Source organism: Antechinus flavipes, chromosome 1, assembly GCF_016432865.1.
Source record: "Antechinus flavipes isolate AdamAnt ecotype Samford, QLD, Australia chromosome 1, AdamAnt_v2, whole genome shotgun sequence".
Taxonomy (NCBI): domain Eukaryota; kingdom Metazoa; phylum Chordata; class Mammalia; order Dasyuromorphia; family Dasyuridae; genus Antechinus; species Antechinus flavipes.
Window position 1 is genome coordinate 144666851 of NC_067398.1, and position 22633 is coordinate 144689483.

Sequence of the window (22633 nt, forward strand, 5' to 3'; positions counted from 1 at the left end):
CTTTCACCTTGCTTCCCTATAGAATCAGATTTTGAAGACCATTTTTTTTCTTTTTAAATGGATTTTTTTTATTTTTATACCACCTAGATTTCCCCCTGTATCACTCCCTTTCTTCTTCCAAAAAGCCAATTCTAATAACAAAGGATTTTAAAAAGAGAGAGAAAATTAGCAAAAAATAATCAACATAAAAAGCTGACATTTTATACTATTGTAAACTCCCTTGGCTTCCATATAACACACTTTTGCTAAATAGAAGGGTATGCATTAGAGATCATCCCTTAATTCCTTATATCCAGTGGTAGTTTCTATGTTATTAATCAATATAAAATTTCTGAGGTCACTGTAGACAAACCATTTATGTTTCCTGATGCCTGACAACTTTTTTTTTTTTTTTTTAACATTGTTGTAAGTTTGAATAATTAGAGACTGGTCACTTCAGGTTAGACAAGAAGCATTTTTTAAAATGTTTCATTGATGTTACAAATCTTATTTAGAAATCCTTTTGGGTCAATCCAGTTTCATTCATTCTACAAATTATGTTTATGGTGCTGAGTGAGCCTTGGAATACAAAGATAAATATATAGCCTCTACTCACTTGGGTGGAATAATGTTGATAGCACTGGCTTAGTTTTGGAAAACTGTTACCTTTCAATTTTGAAATTCACTGCTAAAATATTGAACACAATTAGTTCATTTTCCTATTAAACTATTTCTTCTAGAAAAGAATATTGGCATGTTTTACTTTCAGAAAAATTTTAAATATAAAATACAAATTTGAAAAAAGCGATAATTGGTATTCGTTTTTTTTTTTTTAAATTAGACAATTATCCTTGGTTAATCAGTTAATAGGGAAACTATCATTCATGGGAAGGAAGATTTGGCTGAACAGTTTTCAAGTAGTACTCACATCTTTACAAATTTTCAGCTGATGAATGAAAAAATACAAAGTTCAAAAGATTTAATCACAGACAAATCAGGAGCAAATATGAATATTTGTAGAAAAGATATTGGAAATACTTAGTAGCTGTGTGACCTTGGACAAATCAATCACTAACCTCTCTTAGCCCCAGTGTCTTCTTCTGTGAAGGTCTCCAATAGGAGAAATTTTAATCACTGGGAAATATATTAGAAAAATTCAATAGTCATATGAGAAAGTGTTCAAAATTAAAGAAATGCATATTATTTTTGCATATCTATTGTGAACCACAACAGAACCCCTAAGATCACCATTCTCTCTCCTTCCCCCAGATTTGAAAATAAAGAAACCTAAAATGAGATATATGGCATTCCACCTCCCTCATCTCCCTCACCTCCCCCATATCATCTATTTTCATATTCCACTAAAAGTAATCATGGCATTCTTTAAGGCAAAGTGAAGGGGTACTAGACAAGATGAGTACCATAACATTTCCCTTTTGATTTGTTTTGTGGGTTATTAGAAAATGCCATTTAGAACCTAAAGAAGAAACAATAACAGCTGGCATTCATGTAATACAGTTACCTAATATGGAAACAACTATGGATATCATCCCAATCTCATGAATGAGTAAATTAAAAGCAAGCAAAGTTAAGTATTATGACCATGGTCACTTATCAAGTGTTAGAATTTGGGAACCTAGATCTTTACTGACTTCTACCATATCATCTTTCTCCCCGACTCCCTTTCTTACCTACTCCTACCCTTCCCCCCCACATAGACCCTATAAAAGGTATGATGAAAGCATTCCCAAATGATTCCACTGAGGGAGGAAAAAGAGGTATATAAAGAGCAAATGTGACATCAGAGAGCTTTTAAGAGACATGTACATAATATTGAGATAAGAGAAGGAAACAGGATGAATTTTTTAAAAAAACTAATTTTATAAGGCTAATCTCAAGAAGATTAAGTTTGGATAAGTGCTGTAGATAATAAAAGATTACAACTCCAGTCCAGTGAATTTCCCATTGACTTTCCATAAATTCCTTCCCTGAGCTTCTTATTCCTCCTCAATCAGTAAATTCCTGTTGGAATATTCTCTTCACAAGAATCTCAATTCAAACAAGTCTTAGGGAAAATGGTATGGATTTTGCTTTAGGTAAGGGTCAAATACAGATTTTATCTACATTGTCATCTGAATCTCTTTCTTTGAATCTAAAGGAGGGAATGTTTGTCTAAGGTCTACTTTTACTTCTGCAGATATGTTCCTCCTTACATTGAAGAAGTAGGGTTTTTATAACTTTTGTGACTTGAAATCCTTCACATTACAGAGTAATTTCCCTCTTTATAGGACCATTGTTGTCTTATACTTGTTTTTCTTCCTTCTCCATTCTGTTTTCCCTTGCTGCAAAGGTAAGTCTTGGTGCTAAATATTTCACCATGTGATATCATATTGTAGACTCTTGGTAAATGTTTAATTGGCTCGAGATGTGATGTGGTATAGTAGATATAATGATGGTCTTGGATTCAGAAAGACTTGGGTTTATATTCCACATTAGACATTATTATTATGTGATTATCAGCAAAACATTTAATCTCTCTGAGCCTCAAGATCCTAATTAGTAAAATGGGGAAGTTGGCTTTAAATTTCTAAAGTCCTTTACAATTCTAAATCTATGATTCTGTGAATGCCTCCTTTGCTAGTATTCTGGTAACAGATCTGATAATAAGGTATACTCTTTATTGAGCTCTTGCTTGAGTCTTCCAATCTCAAAAAAATTAATACAAAATCATTTTCATCTAGTTGTCAGTGCATTATATGAAATATAATTAAATCAGCAGATAGATAGGAAATTAACTTTCAATATTATTTTTATTAAACATTGTTTTTTTGTTGTCTTCAGGAAAAATGAATATAAGCTTTATTTGTATCTGTAGACAGTCACTGCAGTGTCCTGGGGATAGGTTCACAGAAGTCAAGGAAGAAGTGTTTAGCATTATACTTACTTTAATGATTGCTCCAGTAAACTATTGGGGAACCATCCAGACCTCCCCATTGGCCTAACTGTTAAAGGAATCATGTTTCTTTTTTTCTTTTTTTTTTTTTTTTTTTTTTGCCAAAATGTCTTATAAACCAAGATTAGGTTCTTGTTTTTGCCAAATGAAGATAACCTTCCAAAGCTTTCATAACTCTAGGAGAGCCCTCCCAACTTCAATGTAAATCTGACTTAAATAGTCACTTGAGGCCATCTGGGATTATGTAGTGTACTCCTAAACTTCCTTTTGATATTAAAAAAAAGAGAGAGAGAGAGCCATGTCTGCCTAGAGTTTAAGTGCCGTTTTATTTAGTATTATATATGAGCGCAACTGTAAAAATGGATCCTTTGTAACCATTCATCAAAGAATTTGAAGTTTTCATTCCATAGCAGATGGAACAAAAGAGCAGAGAAAGTTTGCTTCAAAAGCAATTTATTAAATGTGAAGGAGAAAAAAAACCTGAATAGACTTGTTTCCTTTAGAATTTTGTTCTTCAAAATTGCCTTATTATTGATCATAACATGCTATACAAGGCTTTTGAATGAGTTCATTTTTCTTCTATATCACCAGTGTTAGTGGATCTCTGAATAAGGACCCACTGCTTCATATAAAAAAAAAAAAAAAAAGTCCTCATTCATGTTGAAAGTGAATTAAAGAATGTGTTTCCTTGGCTACTTCTTACTTTTCTTATTAGATAGTTTTGAAATAACATATGGATGATTCTCACTGAGGAGATATACTTGCTTGTTTGTCCATTTTAAAAAGAGAAAAATAAAAAGATTAATACTCAGCTACTTCACTTCTAGTGGCTTGATTGTCAACCTATAAGCTGGTGCTTGCTTAGATCATTTCAATTTAAAGAAATAGGCTGAGCTAAAATTATGAATCTTATTTAATCAAATGGGATACTCAAAGCTGTTAGAAACAGAAATGGCATGTTATTTATATTCAATTAAAATAAGAAATTAAAATTGCCAATTTAAATATTCTTCCATGAGTAAGTTTTCAGCAATGATAGGTCAGAATGACAAAGGTCTAGTATGTTTGCCTCAGGGAAATTTGTTTTCAATAGCCAATTCCCAGGTGAATCTTGTTAAACCATTATACCTGAACTAATTAAGCCTTAGATGAATTTTAGCTCTATATTCAAGTATGAGCTCTTTTTATAACTTTCTATGTTGTTTCTTTAAAAATTTATAACGCTAAAATGTCCTCCTTACGTGTACTTAGAGATGACTTCTTACAAGAAGAAAGTATTCAGTAGTGGAAAAAACAATTTGGGAATCATATGCAAACTTGAGTTCTGACTACAGCTGATTTTAGGAAGAATTTAAAGGAAGCAGAAGAATATTTCAAATGGACTGCTCTCTCTTTCTCTTTATAAAGCTTTTTATTTTCAAAACATATGCACAGATAATTTGACAACATTGATCCTTGCATAGCCTTGTGTTTCAGATTTTCTCCTCTTCACCCCTTTCCCTATATGGCAAGCAATCCAATATATGTTAAACATGTTAAAATATATGTTAAATCTAATATGTATAAACATATTTATACAATTCTCTTGGCTGCACAAGAAAAATCAGATAAAAAAAGAAAGAAAATGAGTAAGAAAACAAAATGTAAAAGCAAACAACAACAAAAAAGAGTGAGAATCTTATGTTGTGATCCACATTTAGTTCCCACAGTCCTCTCTCTGAGTGTAGATGGCTCTCTTCATCACAGATCATTGGAACTGACATCAATCATCTCATTGTTGGAAAGAGTCACGTTCATCAGAATTGATCATCATATAATATTGATGTTGCCGTGTTCAATGATCTCCTTGTTCTGCTCATTTCACTTAGTATCAATTCATATAAGTCTCTCCAGGCTTCTCTAAAATGATCCTCCTGATCGTTTCTTATAGAACAATAATATTCCATAACATTCATTTACCATAACTTATTCAGCCATTCTCCAACTGATGGGCATCCACTCAGTTTCCAGTTTCTTGCCACTATGAAAAGGGCTTCCACAAATATTTTTACACATGTGGGTTCCCTTTCTTCCTGTAAGATCTCTTTGGGATATAGGCCCAGTAGAAATACTGTTGGGTCAAAGGGTATGCATAGTTTGACAACTTTTTGAACATAGTTCCAAATTGCTCCTCAGAATGGCTGGATCCATTCACAGTTCCACCAACAATGAGTGTTGCAGTTTTCCCACATCCCCTTCAAAATTTCCTCTTGCCTTTTCCTGTTCTCTTAACCAATCTAAGAGACGGAGGTGTGTAGTGGTATCTCAGAGTTGTCTTAATTTGTGTTTCTCTGATCAGTAGTGATGTAGAGCATCTTCTCTCATGATTACAAATAATTTTCTTCATCTGAAAATTGTCTGTTCTTATCCTTTGACCATTTGTCAATTGGAGAATGGCTTGAAATCTTATAACTTTGAATCAATTCTCTATACATTTTAGAAATGAGACCTTTATCAGAATCCTTAAATGTAAAAATGATTTCCCAATTTATTGCTTCCCTTCTGATCTTGTCTGCATTAGTTTTGTTTGTATAAAAACTTTTAAACTTAACATAATCAGTTATTTATCTAGTGTTCAATTATGAGTTCCAGTTCTTCTTTGGACACAAATTTCCTTGTTTCTCCACAGATCTGAGAAGTAAACTATCCTATGTTCTTCTAATTTGCTTATAATATCACTTTATGTCTAAATCATGACCCTTTTAGATCTTATCTTAGTATGTAATGTTAGATATAGATCGAGCCCTAATTTTTTCCATACTAGTTTCCAATTTTCCCAGTAGTTTTTGTCAAATAGTGAGTTCTTATCCCAAAAGCTGGAGTCTTTAGATTTGTTAAAAACTAGTTTTCTATAGTTATTGACTATTTTGTCCTGTGATTCTAACCTATTCCACTAATTGACTGCTCTATTTCTTAGCCAATATCAAATGGTTTTTATGACCACTGCTTTATAATATGGTTTTAGGTCTGGCAGAGCTAGGCTATCTTCATCAGCAATTTTTTTTTTCATTAATTCCCTTGAAATTCTTGACTTTTTGTTCTTCCAGATGAACTTTGTTACTATTTTTTCTAGATCTGTAAAGTAATTTCTTGGGAGTTTGATTGACATGGCACTAAATAAATAGATTAATTTAAGTAGTATTGTCATTTTTATTATATTCGCTTGGACTACCCATGAACACTTGATATTTTTTCCAACTGATTAGATCTGATTTTATTTGTGTGGAAAGTGTTTTGTAGTTGTGTTCATATAGTTCCTGATTTACCCTTAGCAGATAGATTCCCAAATTTTTTAAGCTATTGACAGTTATTTTGAATGGAATTTCTTTTTGTTATCTCTTGCTGCTGGACTTTATTGGTAATATATAAAAATGCTGAAGATTTATGTGAATTTATTCTGTCTCCTGGAACTTTGCTAGAGTTGTAAATTGTTTCTAGTAGTTCTTTAGTTGATCTCTAGAGTTCTCTAAGTATATCATCATATCATCTGCAAAAAGTGATAATTTGGTTTCCTCATGACCTACTCTAATTCCTTTCATCTCTTTTTCCTCTTATTGCCAAAGCTAACATTTCTAACACACTATTGAATAGTAATGGTGATAGTGGGCAGCTTTGTTTCTTTTTTTTTTTTAATAACTTTTTATTGATAGAACTCATGCCAGGGTAATTTTTTTACAACATTATCCCTTGCATTCACTTCTGTTCCGATTTTTCTCCTCCCTCTCTCCATCCCCCTCCCCCAGATGGCAAGCAGTCCTTTACATGTTGAATAGGTTACAGTATATCCTGGATACGATATACGTGTGCAGAACCGAACAGTTTTCTTGTTGCACAAGGAGAATTGAATTCAGAAGGTATAAATAATCTGGGAAGAAAAACAAAAATGCAAGCAGTTTATATTCATCTCCCAGTGTTCTTTCTTTGGGTGTAGCTGCTTCTGCTGCCCATCTTTGATCAATTGAAACTGAATTAGCTCTCTTTATCGAAGAGATCCACTTCCATCAGAATACATCCTCAAATAGTATCATTGTTGAGGTATATAATGATCTCCTGGTTTTGCTCATTTCACTTAGCATCAGTTCATGTAAGTCTCGCCAGTCCTCTCTGTATTCATCCTGCTGGTCATTCCTTACAGAACAATAATATTCCATAACGTTCATATACCACAATTTACTCAACCATTCTCCAATTGATGGGCATCCATTCATTTTCCAGCTTCTAGCCACTACAAACAAGGCTGCCACAAACATTTTGGCACATACAGGTCCCTTTCCCTTCTTTAGTATCTCTTTGGGGTATAAGCCCAGTAGAAACACTGCTGGATCAAAGGGTATGCACAGTTTGATAACTTTTTGAGCATAGTTCCAAATTGCTCTCCAGAATGGCTGGATGTGTTCACAATTCCACCAACAATATATCAGTGTCCCTGTTTTCCCACATCCCCTCCAACATTCCACATTATCTTTCCCTATCACTCTAGCCAATCTGACAGGTGTGTAGTGGTATCTCAGAGTTGTCTTAATTTGCATTTCTCTGATTAATAATGATTTGGAGCATATTTTCATATGTCTATAAATAGTTTCAATTTCTCCATCTGAGAATTGTCTGTTCATATCCTTTGACCATTTATCAATTGGAGAATGGTTTAATTTCTTATAAATTAGAGTCAATTCTCTATATATTTTGGAAATGAGGCCTTTATCAGAACCTTTGATTGTAAAAATGTTTTCCCAGTTTATTATTTCCCTTCTAATCTTGTCTGCATTTGTTTTGTTTGTACAAAAACTTTTCAATTTGATATAATCAAAATTTTCTATTTTGTGGTCAATAGTGATCTCTAGTTCTTCTTTGGTCATAAATTCCTCCCTCTTCCACAGGTCTGAGAGGTAAACTATCCTTTGCTCTTCCAATTTATTTATAATCTCATTCTTTATGCTAGGTCATGAACCCAGTTTGACCTTATCTTGGTGTACGGTGTTAAGTGTGGGTCAATGCCTAGTTTCTGCCATACTAATTTCCAATTTTCCCAGCAATTTTTGTCAAATGGGCAGCATTGTTTCACTCCTGATCATATTGGGAATGGTTCCAATTTATCCCCATTACACAAGCTGCTTGCTGATAGTTTTAAATAGATGCTAATGATCATTTTAAGTTAAAGTACTTTTATTCTTATGTTCTCTAGTATTTTTAATAGGAATGGGTGTTGGGTTTTATCAAATGCTTTTTCTGAATGTATTGAGATAATCATATAATTATTTGTTTGGTTAGTTTTGGTATCGATATAGTTGATTGCACTAATAGTTTTCCTAATACTGAATCAGTCCTGCTTTCCTGGTATAAATCCTATTTGGTCATATTGTATTATCCTGGGGATAACTTTTTGTAATCTCATTGCTAATATTTTATTTTAGATTTTTTCATAAATATTTATTAGGAAATTGGACCCCACTCTCAAGGCTCATTTTATATTCCAAATTTGCTTTGATACAAAGTTGTACTTTATGTGACTATGTTATCTGTCTGGTAGAATCAAGACAAAGAAATATAGTACTTGAAAAAAGTATATTTTAATATCTTTCTTTGAGTCACAGTCATTTGTTACCTTCACCATCTCCAGATTGAACTCTTTAGTGACAAAGAAAAAACTCAGCAAAAACATTCAATATAGAGAAAGTATATATTTGAGAATACTATATCCATATGTCTATACACCCCCCACATACATACACACACACACACACACACACTAGTGGATGGGGGAAAGAGAGAGAATAAAGAAAAACACTAATTTCTTTGAAAGCTGTTGTAGTTGAAAAAAATAAAAGGATGTGTAGCTTCTATATCAGGCAGAATTTTTCTTTTCAAATGGGTTGGTTAACAACTATAGATAAACTAGTTTATGTAAAAACAATGAGAGATATGATGACTTATCAAAATTCAGTAAAACAATTTTGTCCAGACCTGCTTACTAGAAGATTTTGGCACCAGCCTGAATCCTGATCTTGGATGAGGAGTGGAAGGGGCGGAACTCATGAAGATGGTAAAACAGTAGTCCTTTTATTCAAGATTTTCTCAGCCTTATATACCCTAATACACTTATATAACTATAACACACTGTATATGAGCTGACTATAAGATACTGCACATGTGGGACCACATAAACAACTTGCTATTGTGTGCAGTTTCGTATAAACTCTGCTTTAATTACAATAAAGGTTATTAGGTTGTCACACCCCCTGACTTCTCAGGAAGGCCGAGTTGCTTCTATGGAGATGGGGAACCAAACCAGACACATCAGCAAGATTCCTTTTACTGGACTAAAGGGTCTTATACCTTGCCTAGGGTTCCCCACTATCTGTGGCCCTCTACACAACAACTTGTGAAATCATTAAGAAATATATCCTCATTGATTAAGCAGGTTTCTGGGATTTTTTTCATGGCATAACATGAAGACAACAATTAAAATAAAATCAACAATCATTTAAATTGATTCTCTTGAGTAGGTAGAATGAAGAGAACACTGTATACAATAAGAGAATAATTTACTAAGGTAACAAAACATTCCCATATATATAGGATGTATGCAAAATAAATGAAAGGTAGTTGAGGATGAATTTAGCACTATTGTGGATTCAGCACTTATGAAAGATATGGCATAGAAAGGAGCTTTGTGTACTGGGAAGCAGAGGTGAGAAGGAACAACATTTCAGGGCTAGGGAACAGTTTGTGTAAAGACTGAATATCATAAATACAGAACATCTATTAGACCATTTGGTTAAGGTGAAGAGTATATTAGAGTAATATGTATAGACCTTGAAAAGCAGATTGGAACCAGACTGCAAAGAACTTTAAATGCAAAATAGAGGGTTTTTATACTTTATCTGAGAGTAGATAGTAAGATCATCAAACCTAGGCATTTAAGATATTGGTCTGACAATAGTGTGGCAGGATGGATTGAAGAGAAGTTGTATGCAGTGAGACCCCTTAGGAGACAATTGTAATAATCCATGGAAGAGGTTGAGGGTCTGAGCTATGGTTATAAAGTGTTAGTGGAGAAAAGAGAGATAGATGTGTGGGATATTGAGGAGGTAAATCATTTTTCTAGATTTTTCAACTGATTGGATTTAGGAAGAAGGTAAATAAAAATTAAATGAGTATTCTACCTAAGCTGAAAACCAAAGTGATTAGAAGAATGATTGTGTGTGGAACACTATTTAAATCCTCACCTCCCATCCCTCCGCCCCCTCCTCCCGTCCCCCTTCCTCCCCAAAAAGTGTGTATTCTTGCTTTTCTTCACCAGAAGGAAATGGCCTAAGAACAGATAGACCACTCTCAAGCTTTAGGATCTAGTATTTTTGACAAGAAGGTACTAGGCATCTCTTCCCTCCTCTTATTTGTGCTAAGACTCCCATCCTCTCTCCTTTTTATCTATGTTTTCAAATATGTAAAAGAGTTTTTCCATGGAGAACGGTACTAGCTGAAATTGGGCTCTCATTCAGTTATTCAAAATGATGTTCATGCTCCGGATCCCGTTATTTGATCTGATTTCTCTTTAAGAAAGTGTCTGTACAAGGGTTTAATTAAGATAGCGTATGAATCCATCCAATTTCTACAGTACCCTATTAGACCTAAGAATTTCCTTAGTTTCTTCTTAGTCTTAGGTCATTAGTCTTGGTGTTTGCAATATTCCTTCTACACCAGAAGGGTCCAGGTTCTTTTTTCCTTCACTAATAATAGGACCCAGGTACTTTACTTCTCTTTCCACAAATTGTAATTTTTCTTTGGACACCCTAAGGCCACGGGATCCCAGGAAGTTTTTTAACATCCTAATAGTGGAGTGGCCTGGCTGACCACCTCCCTCTTTTTCCCATTTATTAACAAGTCATCTACATATTGAAGTACTCTGATCCCTGGGTAGAAGTCTAAGTGTTCCAAGAGTTTTTCTAAGACTTGCCCAAATAAGTTAGGAGACTTTGTTTATCCCAGTGGTAAGACACACCACCTGTATTGTTGTTTTCTTCTAGTATTAGGATCTTCCCAAATATAGGCAAATATATCCCAGCTTTCTGGATCAAGTGAACAGATCCAAAAGGTACACTAAACCAACCACGTATTCTGGAATCCTTTCCAAAATAGCATAGGAATCAGGAACTACTGGAGAAGAGGGCAAAATTATTTTTTTGATTTCTTACAAGTCTTGCACCATCCTGTATTTCCCATCTTTTCTTTCTTATAGAGAGTATCAGAGTGTTGAATGGGGAAATGCAGGGTTCCAGTAATCTTGTCATAAAGAGTCTATTACTGGTTTTAATCCTTTTCTTCCCTGGAGGGAGAGGGGTTATTATTTTGCCCTCAACAATAACCTCTCTCCCTTTTGGGAGTATCCTACTTCTGGAGGAAGGAGTAACTGTCCTAATACTTGAGTATCTTGATACTTTATTTCTGTGATTTTTGTGAGGGGGAATTGAGAAGTTCTCCCTTTTCACTCCAGGTATAATTAATGTTTTCGAGGATAATCCTACTCCTTGGGATAGGTGTGTGATTGATGACCAGACTGCTTCTGAATCTATCAAGAATTACAATTCATTGGCTTTGGGTCCCACCCCTATATTTTTCAAAGGCTCTGGGTGGGATTTATCTATATAAGTCCCTGACTTCCCTAATCTTTAAGTTCTATTAGGGAGTACTGTTTCTGTTTGTGCTCCCATTGAGGGCAATCTAAGTAAGTAGCCTTCCTTTCTACATCCACAACAGATTATAAAGGCTTCCTCTTGTCTCCGCCCACATTCTAGGCAATCAAACAAATGATTGATTAACTTCCCTGACCGTCTGTATTAACATCTTAGCTTTTTGCTTCTGCTTCTCATCATCCCTCCTCACATATGTTTTGGTTGCCTCCTCCAATAGGTCTTCTAATGGCCTACAATTCCATCTATCTATCTTTTGTAACTTTCATGTTGAATTATGTTGAATATCTTCTTCAGGTTCTGTGGTTTAGGCACTGCACTCTTAATTCCTATAATTATTAACTCCCTTAGGTCTTGTGAATGACCACAATGAACCTCATTGTTATGGTCCCATCAGGGCTCCTGATTGGGGTATTTCTGATCAGCTGGTACTACCCCAGCTGTGGGAGGATGCCAACCCTCCCATTCTACCATAGCGGCCTTCTCACTAGAGTTCTCTCCTCTGGCAAGAACAGTATATTTAATGTAGACATTAACTCACCCCAAGTATATATGTTAGGGCCCAGAAACTGATCTAATTGTTTGGATAGACCCATTGGGTCTTCCATCAGTGGTTTCATCTCCTTAAAATTCCTCATCTCAGGAGGACTAAGGGTACATTAACAAACCCTAACCCCCTTTGGCTAAGGGTACCTCTCTTAGTGGGTACATATGGGCCCCAGGTGTAGAATGGTCAGGGATCAGAAAATTCACTAAATCTTTCTTAAGTTGCTGTTCAGATATCAAAAGAGAGGAGGGAGTTAATAAGTGCTCAGGAGGATTGCTAGAGCCAGAGGTGGTTGGAGCAATAGGGCACAGCTGTGCACAGCTGCCTTCCCTGAGGGAGGAGGAAGATAAAGCCAGAGGGTGCCATGAGTGTGGTGAGACAGATTCTTGTTCTGCCTTTCCCTTTCCATCCTTCTTTATTTGTGAAAGGAAGAGATGAGCCTCAGACAACTAGAAGTTTGCATAAACTACTTCCTTTCTGAGTTTATAGGAGTTTTCCCATTCACATACATAGCTTCTGACACACCCAATCCTCAGAAGACCTGTATTTTGTCCAAATTGTCCCTTCTCCAGCTCCCCACCCCCAAGACGGCAGCAGTTTTTTATCATTTTCTTTTTATCTTTCTCTTGAGAATTTGGTAATTCATTCAAATTTTGTAGCTGGCTACCCTAGTGTACCATCTAGTGATATTTTTGCTCTGAACATTTGGATTTGGACTAATCCTTCCCCATTTTACTGAAGGCTTCCCTTCTGGAAGAGCAACTCCAATCTAATTTGTGATCCTGTAAAATGCAGAGCTAATTTGTCAACTCAGAGCAACAAGTCTGGTAGGGGTCACTCCCATCACCAGTCACCTGGAGTGCCCCTCCTCTGTGCCATTTATCAGGACTTTCTTCCTTACTGGGAGCCACCCCTTTCCTTGGGTCATTAAGTCCCAGGGTCCCCTTTTCAGCCTAAGGACAGCCCAAGGGCACATGCAATCCCTCTTACCTCATCTGAGTTATGTGCCTAAGTTGCCTGACTATTCTTTCCCCCCAACTGGACTTAGGAGATTTTTCACTTTCTGTTTTACCAAGTTGTTCCCTTCTGGTCAATACTTCATGGAGAGGGAGGCTGGAAATTCAATCTTGAGGATTGTTGGAGAAAACCCTCTCAAAAGGTGCCTGCTCCCTTTATCAGAGCCCCATTTGTCCCACAATCTGGGAGGAACCTGAGAAGTCCCACAATTCCTGAGGAGCTCCCAACAGACTGTTTGGGTCAGAGTATTAAATCCCTCTTACCCAATTTGACTACTGGAAGGAATCTCTAGGTACAACAGAACGTTTTAATTCAGTTCTTGCAAGAAGAGCCCAACATACTATCTGGGCAGCTCAGAATAGTTGAGGGCAGAACATTTTGAGGGCAATACTTATATATCACCAAGACAAAAGTACAGTCCCTCTTCCTGTTGATTTTTAAATTCATTAGATGGATTGGAAAGAAAGTAACTATTGACCAGTGGTCAGTAATGCTGTCTACTTCCTGTGGGTCACATGACTTCCTGAGGTTCAGTCCTAGGATTCAACCTTTTGCCCTAGAGTCCTCTAAAAGCATAATTTCTTGAACCTCAGGGCTAAGGTATGTCCTACTTTTGAGAAATAATTATTTCATTCAGAAAGAAGCCAAGGAGGGAAATCATTCTAGGAGTGGTAAGATAGCCAGAGAAAATGCTCAGAAACGAGTGTCTTGTCCACAGAACAGGAAGGGAGACCAATGCCATTGGATTAAAGAGTATTTGGCAAGGGGTAAGTTGTAAGAAGACTGGAAAAGTTGGGGGTATAGTAGTGGGAGTGAAAGTTACTTATGGCTGTGAAAGCCAAATAGAGAACTTGGTCCTGGAAATGATAAGGAGCCATTGGTGTTTATTAAAAGGCCATAAAGAGTCATTGGAATTATTTTGTATATAGAGTGACGTGGCTAGAACTGTCCTTTAAGAAAATCACTTGGGCAGCTGAATGGAGAATGAATTGGAGTGAAAAGGGAATTATGAAAGAGATAACCAGCAAACTATTACAATGGTCTAAGTCTGAGGTAATAAGATCTTGCACCATGGTGGTGACAGTATTGAAGGAGAGAAAGTGGCATATTCAAGACATGAATAATTCCCAAATTCCCACATTCAAGACTCTTTTCTAATATTTTGTCTAATATTTTACATCAGAATTCACTTTATTTGTCTGAGATTTTCTTCTACTGTTTTATTTCTCTGGAGTTGAGGTGTAAAGCTTATATTTGTCTCATAGAAACAAGTAAAGTGCCTTTTACAAAGTTTATGTGGCAGAAAATTACATGTGACTTTTTCTCCTTTTGCTGTAGCTAGTAAGTGTTTCTCTGAGAACCTTCTGTTCCAAAATGTCTCAAAGGATCACAAATTTGAATGAATGAATAAATGCAAAGTTTTTATTAATGAAAACTTAGCTAAATTCTAGAGGCACAAGTAGAAGCAGCAAGATAGTTATTATTTCTAAAGAAGTTCTCAATCTGATTATAGATGATTGTGGTGCCTAAATGTGTCTAAAGAAAATTTAGCTTTGGGGTCAAATCTGCTCTCAGACACTTAATACTTTCTAGTTGTGTGACCCTGGACAAGTCACTTAATCCCAATTGCCTCACCAAAAAAAAAAAAAAAAAAAGGTTTAGCTTTTTGGATATGTTTTAGTAGGAGTCTCTTTTGCACTTGAGGTGAACTAGATGACCTGCTAAGGAACCTAAAAGGTACTCCAATTCTGCTGATCTTACAAAATTTAGGAGATTTGATAGTTTTTCTATTTTCTATTCCTAAATTATTCTTCAGAGCAATGCTTCACATATTTCAAGTAATACTTATAAATTTATATACCAGCAAGGTATTCAAATATACCTTGAATGGGTTGTGTTTGGGTGAAAATTGTTGTGGAGCATGATATTTGGTCTTTTTAAAAGAATTTTGAAAGGAAAGGAGGGAGCAGGCAATTCAGCTTTTTAAAAGAAGCTTTAAAAAAGACAGATCATATGCATATGAAGCAAGTCATGGCTTCCATTCTGAAATGTATCCATAGAACTGGATTGATGCTTAGAGATTGCAGATGGACAATTATTGGAAAACCCGGTTTGCCCCATAAACTGTTAAAGAGTTTGTGATTCATTTTGTCAATATGACTGATGTCCCTTTCTTTTTCTCTTCTGGAGGACATGTTCTTATATAAACAGATGGTCGATATTATAAAGCTGACCCTTGCTTTTAATTGGAAAGTTACTTATAATTAAAGAGGACATATGTTATAAAGACCTTTGTCTTAGAAATTTAGATTTGAACATATATAACTTCCTAGCATTTCTAGCTATGAAAAGATGGGTTGAGTCAGTTAACTTCTTTAAACCTATTTGCTGCTCTGTAAATAAAGATAGCAGTACTTGTCTCCAAGAGAAGATGTAAAGTTGTAGTGGAAGATTTAAACTTCTCCTTGGCAGGGCCACCCACTTAATCCTTTAGTATCCTAGTCAGCTCTCTAGGACCTAAACAATTTTATTTTCTATCATGAGGAAATCATTAATTGATTCCCAAATATTAATAACAAAAAATCTCTTACTTCACTTAACATAGTGATTGTGTTGTTCTGAACAAAGTGCTATATAAATGTGTGCTCTTTGGTACACCACCCTCATCCCACATATAATTGCTTTCTGACTCTGCCTTCCCCCTCATTCTCTATTATTGATACTGGTAAAATTACTGGGAGGTTTGTTTTGGGGGTTGGGTTTTTTGGTCATTTCTAGGTATTATTACATTTCATTAGATAATAGGATTTTAGTAGATAATATGTCAACATGTCTTTTCTCTCTTCCCCAAACTAACGGTCAATAAGGCTATACTGCATAATTGAAATATGTAAATTTCTATGAAGTATATTGTTTAATTTCATTAAGAATAATATATCACAAGATGTACCATATAATTTGAGTTGTTATTTCTTAATTAGTCATTTAACAGTATACACTTTAACATTTGCCAATATTTTAGTTCTTGCTCATTTTACTAACCTTTTGAATATGGCAGGTGTAGAGGGACAGAACTTTAGAGAAGTATACTTGAAACAAAGATACTTACAGTAACAAGGTGTTAACTCAGTGGAATTGATGAGATGATGGTTCTTTAGTATACATATACTTAAACTTAGCATGGTGATGTAATGATTCTCTAGTTGACACATACATAGTGTGCTGTAATGATGTGTAACGATGTAATGATCATACCAAGGTATTTGAGGGCTGAGAAGGACTGGAAATGAGACATTTCATTTTTGACCGTCCTCCTGATGGCTCTCCTGCCTCCTGCACTCCTCCACTGAGATCAAGATGGGGTCAGACTGTGACAGAGGTAAATTGTAAAGGAGACAGATTGTGAAGGAGACAATAAAGACTATTCCTGACCATTCTTGTGGTGTCTATTTTGCTGAGACTAAGGCCCCTCTGAAGGACCTCCAGAAAGCTACCCCGAACATTACAGGCAGGCACTAAATTTTTGTGAGGCTATTTGCATCAATTGATCAGTAATTTCATAAATAGCCATAGTTTGAAATTATGAAATGAAATTTAAGATTGTCTCCTAATTCAGAAATACTGCAGTTGTCCAAATCTCTATTGTTAATGCAATTTTCCACTGTATTTCTTTTTTTTTTTCCTACAAGTTTACCTCTGTTTCCCCTTACCCCTTTACCTTTCTATCTTTAGATCATCAAGTTGTATTCTGAGAGTAAAAATAAACATAACATTGTATTTATACATACCACAGTATATATGAAGTTTTCTGATTTTGGAGTATTAAGAATATTGTTTCTTTTTATACCAGTAGTTTACCAGTCTTGGATTTGTTTGCTTTTGTTAGCTAACTTCACTGCAAAATGGAAGATTTTAATTATAGTAATTAAATTTCCTCTTATTGTAAAAGAGTCTTTTTAAAACCAGGATTTTCCATGCCAGCTATCTTAAAGCCTATTTAATTTGGACAAAAAGTTTTCAGCCCCTTTGGAATGAACAATTAAGACATGTTAAAATGCATCTGTCATGATTCAAACAGAAAGTTAAAACAATGTTGCATAATGCTTGTTTCTTGTGATTTCATTTTTAAAGACTTGTGTTCTTATTCAGAAATGTGCTTTGTAAATTGGAGATAAGGTTTTCTCTACAAAGGATTATAGAATGTGTGTTAGGTGAATATATTCTGCTTCCAAAAGCTAATTCTTTGTACATTAATTAAAATTTTAAATAGCTACCTTTATTGCACTTCCACATAGTAGATACATCTTATTAGTAAGATTCTTTCCCCACTCCCCCATCATTTTCTTTTTAGTGCTTAGCTGGTATGTATCATATGAAGGTTGTATTTTCTCTAAAAGATCCAGGCATATTATTTCTTTGCATTTTGGAGAATGAATGATATCTCTTCATGTGGTACTCAAATTGTTTTCTCTTTTATCTCTTAAGTGAGGACTGAAATATATTCAGTTTTTGATTAGCCAAACTAATGGAGGAGAAGGAGGTTATGGATAATGCCCAATAATAAGTATTTCTTAATCCTTTATGCTTGATTTTGGAATGCAGTCAGAAACCTTTTTTAGCCTTAATTATAAATCTGTTTAGAGAAATAGACCGTGACATTTAATTTTTTTTTCTCACAACAAAGATACTCTTTTATACTTTTAGAAAATGTTTAGAAAATATTCATTACTACCAGTCCAAAGACATTTATTCATCATCTCCATGGAAAGAGTAAATACACTTATTTACTATTTTTCCACTACTTAACTTATAGGACTATTTGCATTTATTTTCCACTTTATATTTTACAAACATTTATCTTTTGTCTTTTTAAGGCAAATAGAGACTTTCTTTAAGAAAACTAATGTATTTTATTAAACTAGGAAGATTGTGTGATACTTTGTGAGTATTAATCTGATATCTGTTTATATATTTGATACCCTTAGTAGCTAAAAAATAAAGGTCATAACCTGAAGCTAATTATGGGAAATATTTTAGAAGCACAAAGCAAAATTATGCAGTGGAGTCAGATGGAAAAAGTTCTCCTTCTCCACCATTCAAAAAAATTTAGACCATCATGAACCAAAAGGAAAAGAGGAATAGAAAAAGAATATGCCCATATTTCTCTTGCCTAAGCATCTGATTTGATTGGAAAAAATTGAATTGCCTCCAGAGATTTGTGGGGGAAAGCATATTGATACTGATTAGGTGCTGATAACAGAGGTAAATTTAGATCATCAAACCTTTATAAGACTCAAATTTCTTCAAACTAGCAAATTGGACTATTGAATCTTTATGTATGGAATTCTGGGAAATGTGGCATGTTAATAAAGTTCAAGTTGAGCTGGTGTTTCAGCAAACTGAAGAAATATGCAAGTATGTTGGTAAGCTTACATTAATGGTCTGTAAAAAACAAAAGTGCCAAATGCAGAGTTAGTGCTTGCATGCCAACAAAACATATGGTAATTGTGTAAAATCACAGAATTTTATGGCTTGGAACATCCAATTTAATCACTATGGGGGAGAGAAAATTGCTCATAATAGATATGGACAAAATGTTAGCTTTAATGTAGGAGGTTCCTTTTCCAACACAGAGCCAAATTATGGCCTAATTTGTGTTCATTTTATTCTTAGTACTTCAGAGAGACATAGACCTGGAAAGGCAGGGATATGATGAATATGAGTTTAAGTTATTTCAGTGATAATCATGATGATGGTAATGGTAGAGGTGGTGGTAATAAGTAGCAGCTAATACTTATATAACATATGTTTACAAAGTGCTTTCCAAATATTATTTGATCTTCACACATCTATAGGTGTTATTATTAGCCTATTTCATTCATGAGATAATCAAAATGGAATGAGACTTAAGAGACTTACCAAGAATATACAGCTAATAACTGTCTGAGACCAAATTTGAACTCAGGTCTTTCATGACTTATCAGGTATTCAACATTCATTCATTCATGTATTCATTTTTTTATCTGTTAGCTTGTTTGCTTATTTATGTTGGTCCACTGTGCCATCTCACATTTTTATATGTGCCACTTTAACATTTGCAAGGTACTGTCCTCACAGTCATCTTGTGGAGGAAATAATATAAGTAATGGTAGATAGAGGAAGTAATGCAAGTAATGGTGACTATATGAGAAAACTGAAACTCAGGAAGTTTCTGGCATATCCAGGGTAACATATCTAATATTAGAGCTGGCATTCAAATTATGTTCTCTCCTGATTCCAGATTTTTCACACTTTCCACTATACCATGTTCCACTATACCCCTTTAAATAAGGGGCAAAATAAAGTAGGAATTATAGAATGCAGAGTTTTGCAGTGCATTTTGTGTAATGTCTTCTCTATCTTGCCTTTCATTTTACTCACATGAAAAAGAAGTTTCAGAATCTAACAGTACAAGAAAAAAAATGCTTTTAATAATAATACCTTTTACATAAAATATTTCAGAAAACATTTACATATAGCTGTTTGATTACTGTGCCCGGAATAAATTAGGTATCATATAAATGCTGGCTGTTGTATCTTCTGAAAATTTAAATTGGTCAGTGAGTTTCATATGTAACCACAAAAGTCTTTTTTGGACAGCTGCCCCTTTCCTCCTTTATCAAAATCATCTTTGTGTCTTCAAAACTTCTTTTCCCCAACCCTCTCTGTAAAATGAAGTGATTAACTCCCCTCCCTCACTCACTCAGATATTGTCAGCTCTTACCCTTGACATTTCATTGTTGTTTCCTGTCCTCTTATTTCATTCTATTCCTTAGACCTGTCAGTTTTACTTTTGTAACATATCTCAAATAAGCTTCCTTCTCTGTGATATTAGCACCACTAAAGCAGGCCCTCATCATATCACGTCTAAAGTATTGAAATAACCTACTGCTGAGTTGGTCTGTTTTAAGTCTTTTCCCAGTACAGTCCATCTTCCATTCAACTGCCAAAGTGATTTACCTAAAGGGCAGGTCTGTCCATGTTACATTTTAGGCTCACCTGACCCTCCTAATCACTTCCAAAATCAAATGTAAAATCTTCTGTTTGGTGAATCTTCAAAGCCTTTCATAATATACATGTGTACGTACACACACACACACACACACACACACACACACACACATACACACACACCTCTCCAGTCTTTTTATACCTTATAACCTACCACCATATTTTTAAAAGCTTTTTATTTTCAAAACATTCACAGATAATTTTTCAACACTGATCCTTGCATAGCCTTGTTGTTCCAAATTTTCCCCTCTCTCTCTCCACTCTCTCCCCTAGATGGCAAGCAATTCAATATTTGTTATACATGTTAAAATATATGTTAAATCCAATATGTGTAAACATATTTATACAGTTTTCTTGGCTGCACAAGAAAAATCATATTAAAAAGAAAAGTAAATGAGTAAGAAAACAAAATGCAAAAGCAAACAACAAAAAAGAGTGAGAATATTATGTTGTGATCTACATTCAGTTCCCACAGTCCTCTCTCTGAGTGTAGATGGCTCTCTTCATCACAGATCATTGGAACTGACATCAATCATCTCATTGTTGGAAAGAGTCACGTTCATCAGAATTGATCATCATAATATTGATGTTGCCGTGTTCAATGATCTCCTTGCTCTGCTCATTTCATTTAGTATCAATTCATATAAGTCTCTCCAGGCTTCTCTAAAATGATCCTCCTGATTGTTTCTTATATAACAATAATATTCCATAACATTTATATACCATAACTTCTTCAACCATTCTCCAACTGATGGGCATTCACTCAGTTTCCAATTTCTTGCCATCACAAAAAGGGCTGCCATAAACATTTTTACACATGTGGTTCCCTTTCTTTGCTTTAAGATCTCTTTGAGATATAAAGCCCAATAGAAACACTGCTGGATCAGAGGGTATGCATAGTTTGATAACTTTTTGAGCATAGTTCCAAATTGCTCTCCAAAATGGCTGGATCCATTCACAGTTCCACCAACAATGTATTAATTAGTGTCCCAGTTTTCCCACATCCCCTCCAGCATTTGTCCTTGTCTTTTCCTGTCATCTTAGCCAATCTGAGAAGTGTGTATATCTCAGTCTAAATTTGCATTTCTCTGATCAATAGTGATTTAAAGCACCTTTTCATATGGTTAGAAATGGTTTTAATTTCTTCATCTGAAAATTGTTCATATCCTTGACCATTTATCAATTGGAAAAAGGCTTGAATTCTTATAAATTTGAGTCAGTTCTCTATATATTTTAGAAATGAGGCCTTTATCAGAACTCTTAAATGTAAAAATATTTTCCCACTTTATTGTTTCCCTTCTGATGTTGTCTGCATTAGTTTTGTTTATACAAAAACTTTTAAACTTAACATAATCAAAATTATCTATTTGGTATTCACTTCTGAATTCCAATTCTTCTTTGGACACAAATTCCTTCCTTGTCCACAGATCTGGTTGTTCTTCTAATTTGCTTATAATATCACTCTTTCTGTCTAAATCATGAACCTATTTTGACCTTAACTTGGTGTTAGGTGATACCACATATTTTTTGATTCAACCTCTTTGCTATTCCACAAACAATATACTTCCTCTTTTAGTTTTGTATGTTTTTATTGGCTGTCAGTCTCTTTCTTACAGGATCTTCTCCTTTATGTCTGTTGCTTGAGTTCCTTGGCTTCCTTCAAGTTTCAGTTAAAAACCTACCTTCTTCAGAAAGCCTTTCCCCAATCTCTCTTAATTCTAGTTCCTTTTTCTTATTGATTATTTCCTATTTATCTTACATATAAGTTTGTTTGAACATATTTGATTGCCTTTTATAATCTCCAATAGATCCTAAGTCCCTTGAAAACAAGGACTATCTTTTGCTTTTCTTAGAATCCTACCTGACTAGCTCCCCACCAATCATTAGCCTGGAAATTCCCCAAAAGATAAGAGTATCTCTAGCAGGTCAGAAATGAAATTTAACATCCAAAAAGAGAACAAGTGCAAAGACCTCTTTGTAACTGCCATACTGTTGCCCCATTTTAGATATAGATTTTGTGGCCTACAGCACTCCATTCTCAGCTACATTGTGAAGGGCATTGTTATGGAAAGACCATGAAGGGGAAGTCATGATAAAGAAATCATACAGAAGGAAACTCAAAATTAATGTTATTTTCATAATATACCTAATAAATTAATTGCATTGGAACAAATTCAAGTTTTGAAGGAAGTATTATGGTAGAACTGTTATGTTTATTATACATGGTACCTAGATTTAAGCAAAAAATGTTACCAAAATTTTTTATAAATTCTTTTCATTTGTCTATGTGAAGAGGAAAATGGTTTTAAGGAGGAAGGGTTTGCTGATTTTTATATTTGAAACTTCCCCAATTTGTATCCC

At 34.7% G+C, this 22633-nt stretch overlaps 1 protein-coding gene across 1 annotated transcript in view; it reads left to right on the plus strand.

Moving 5' to 3' along the window:
- The window catches only part of NDUFAF2 (NADH:ubiquinone oxidoreductase complex assembly factor 2), a 228562-nt gene that overhangs the window by 102260 nt on the left and 103669 nt on the right, over positions 1–22633 (plus strand). The window lies entirely within an intron of this gene.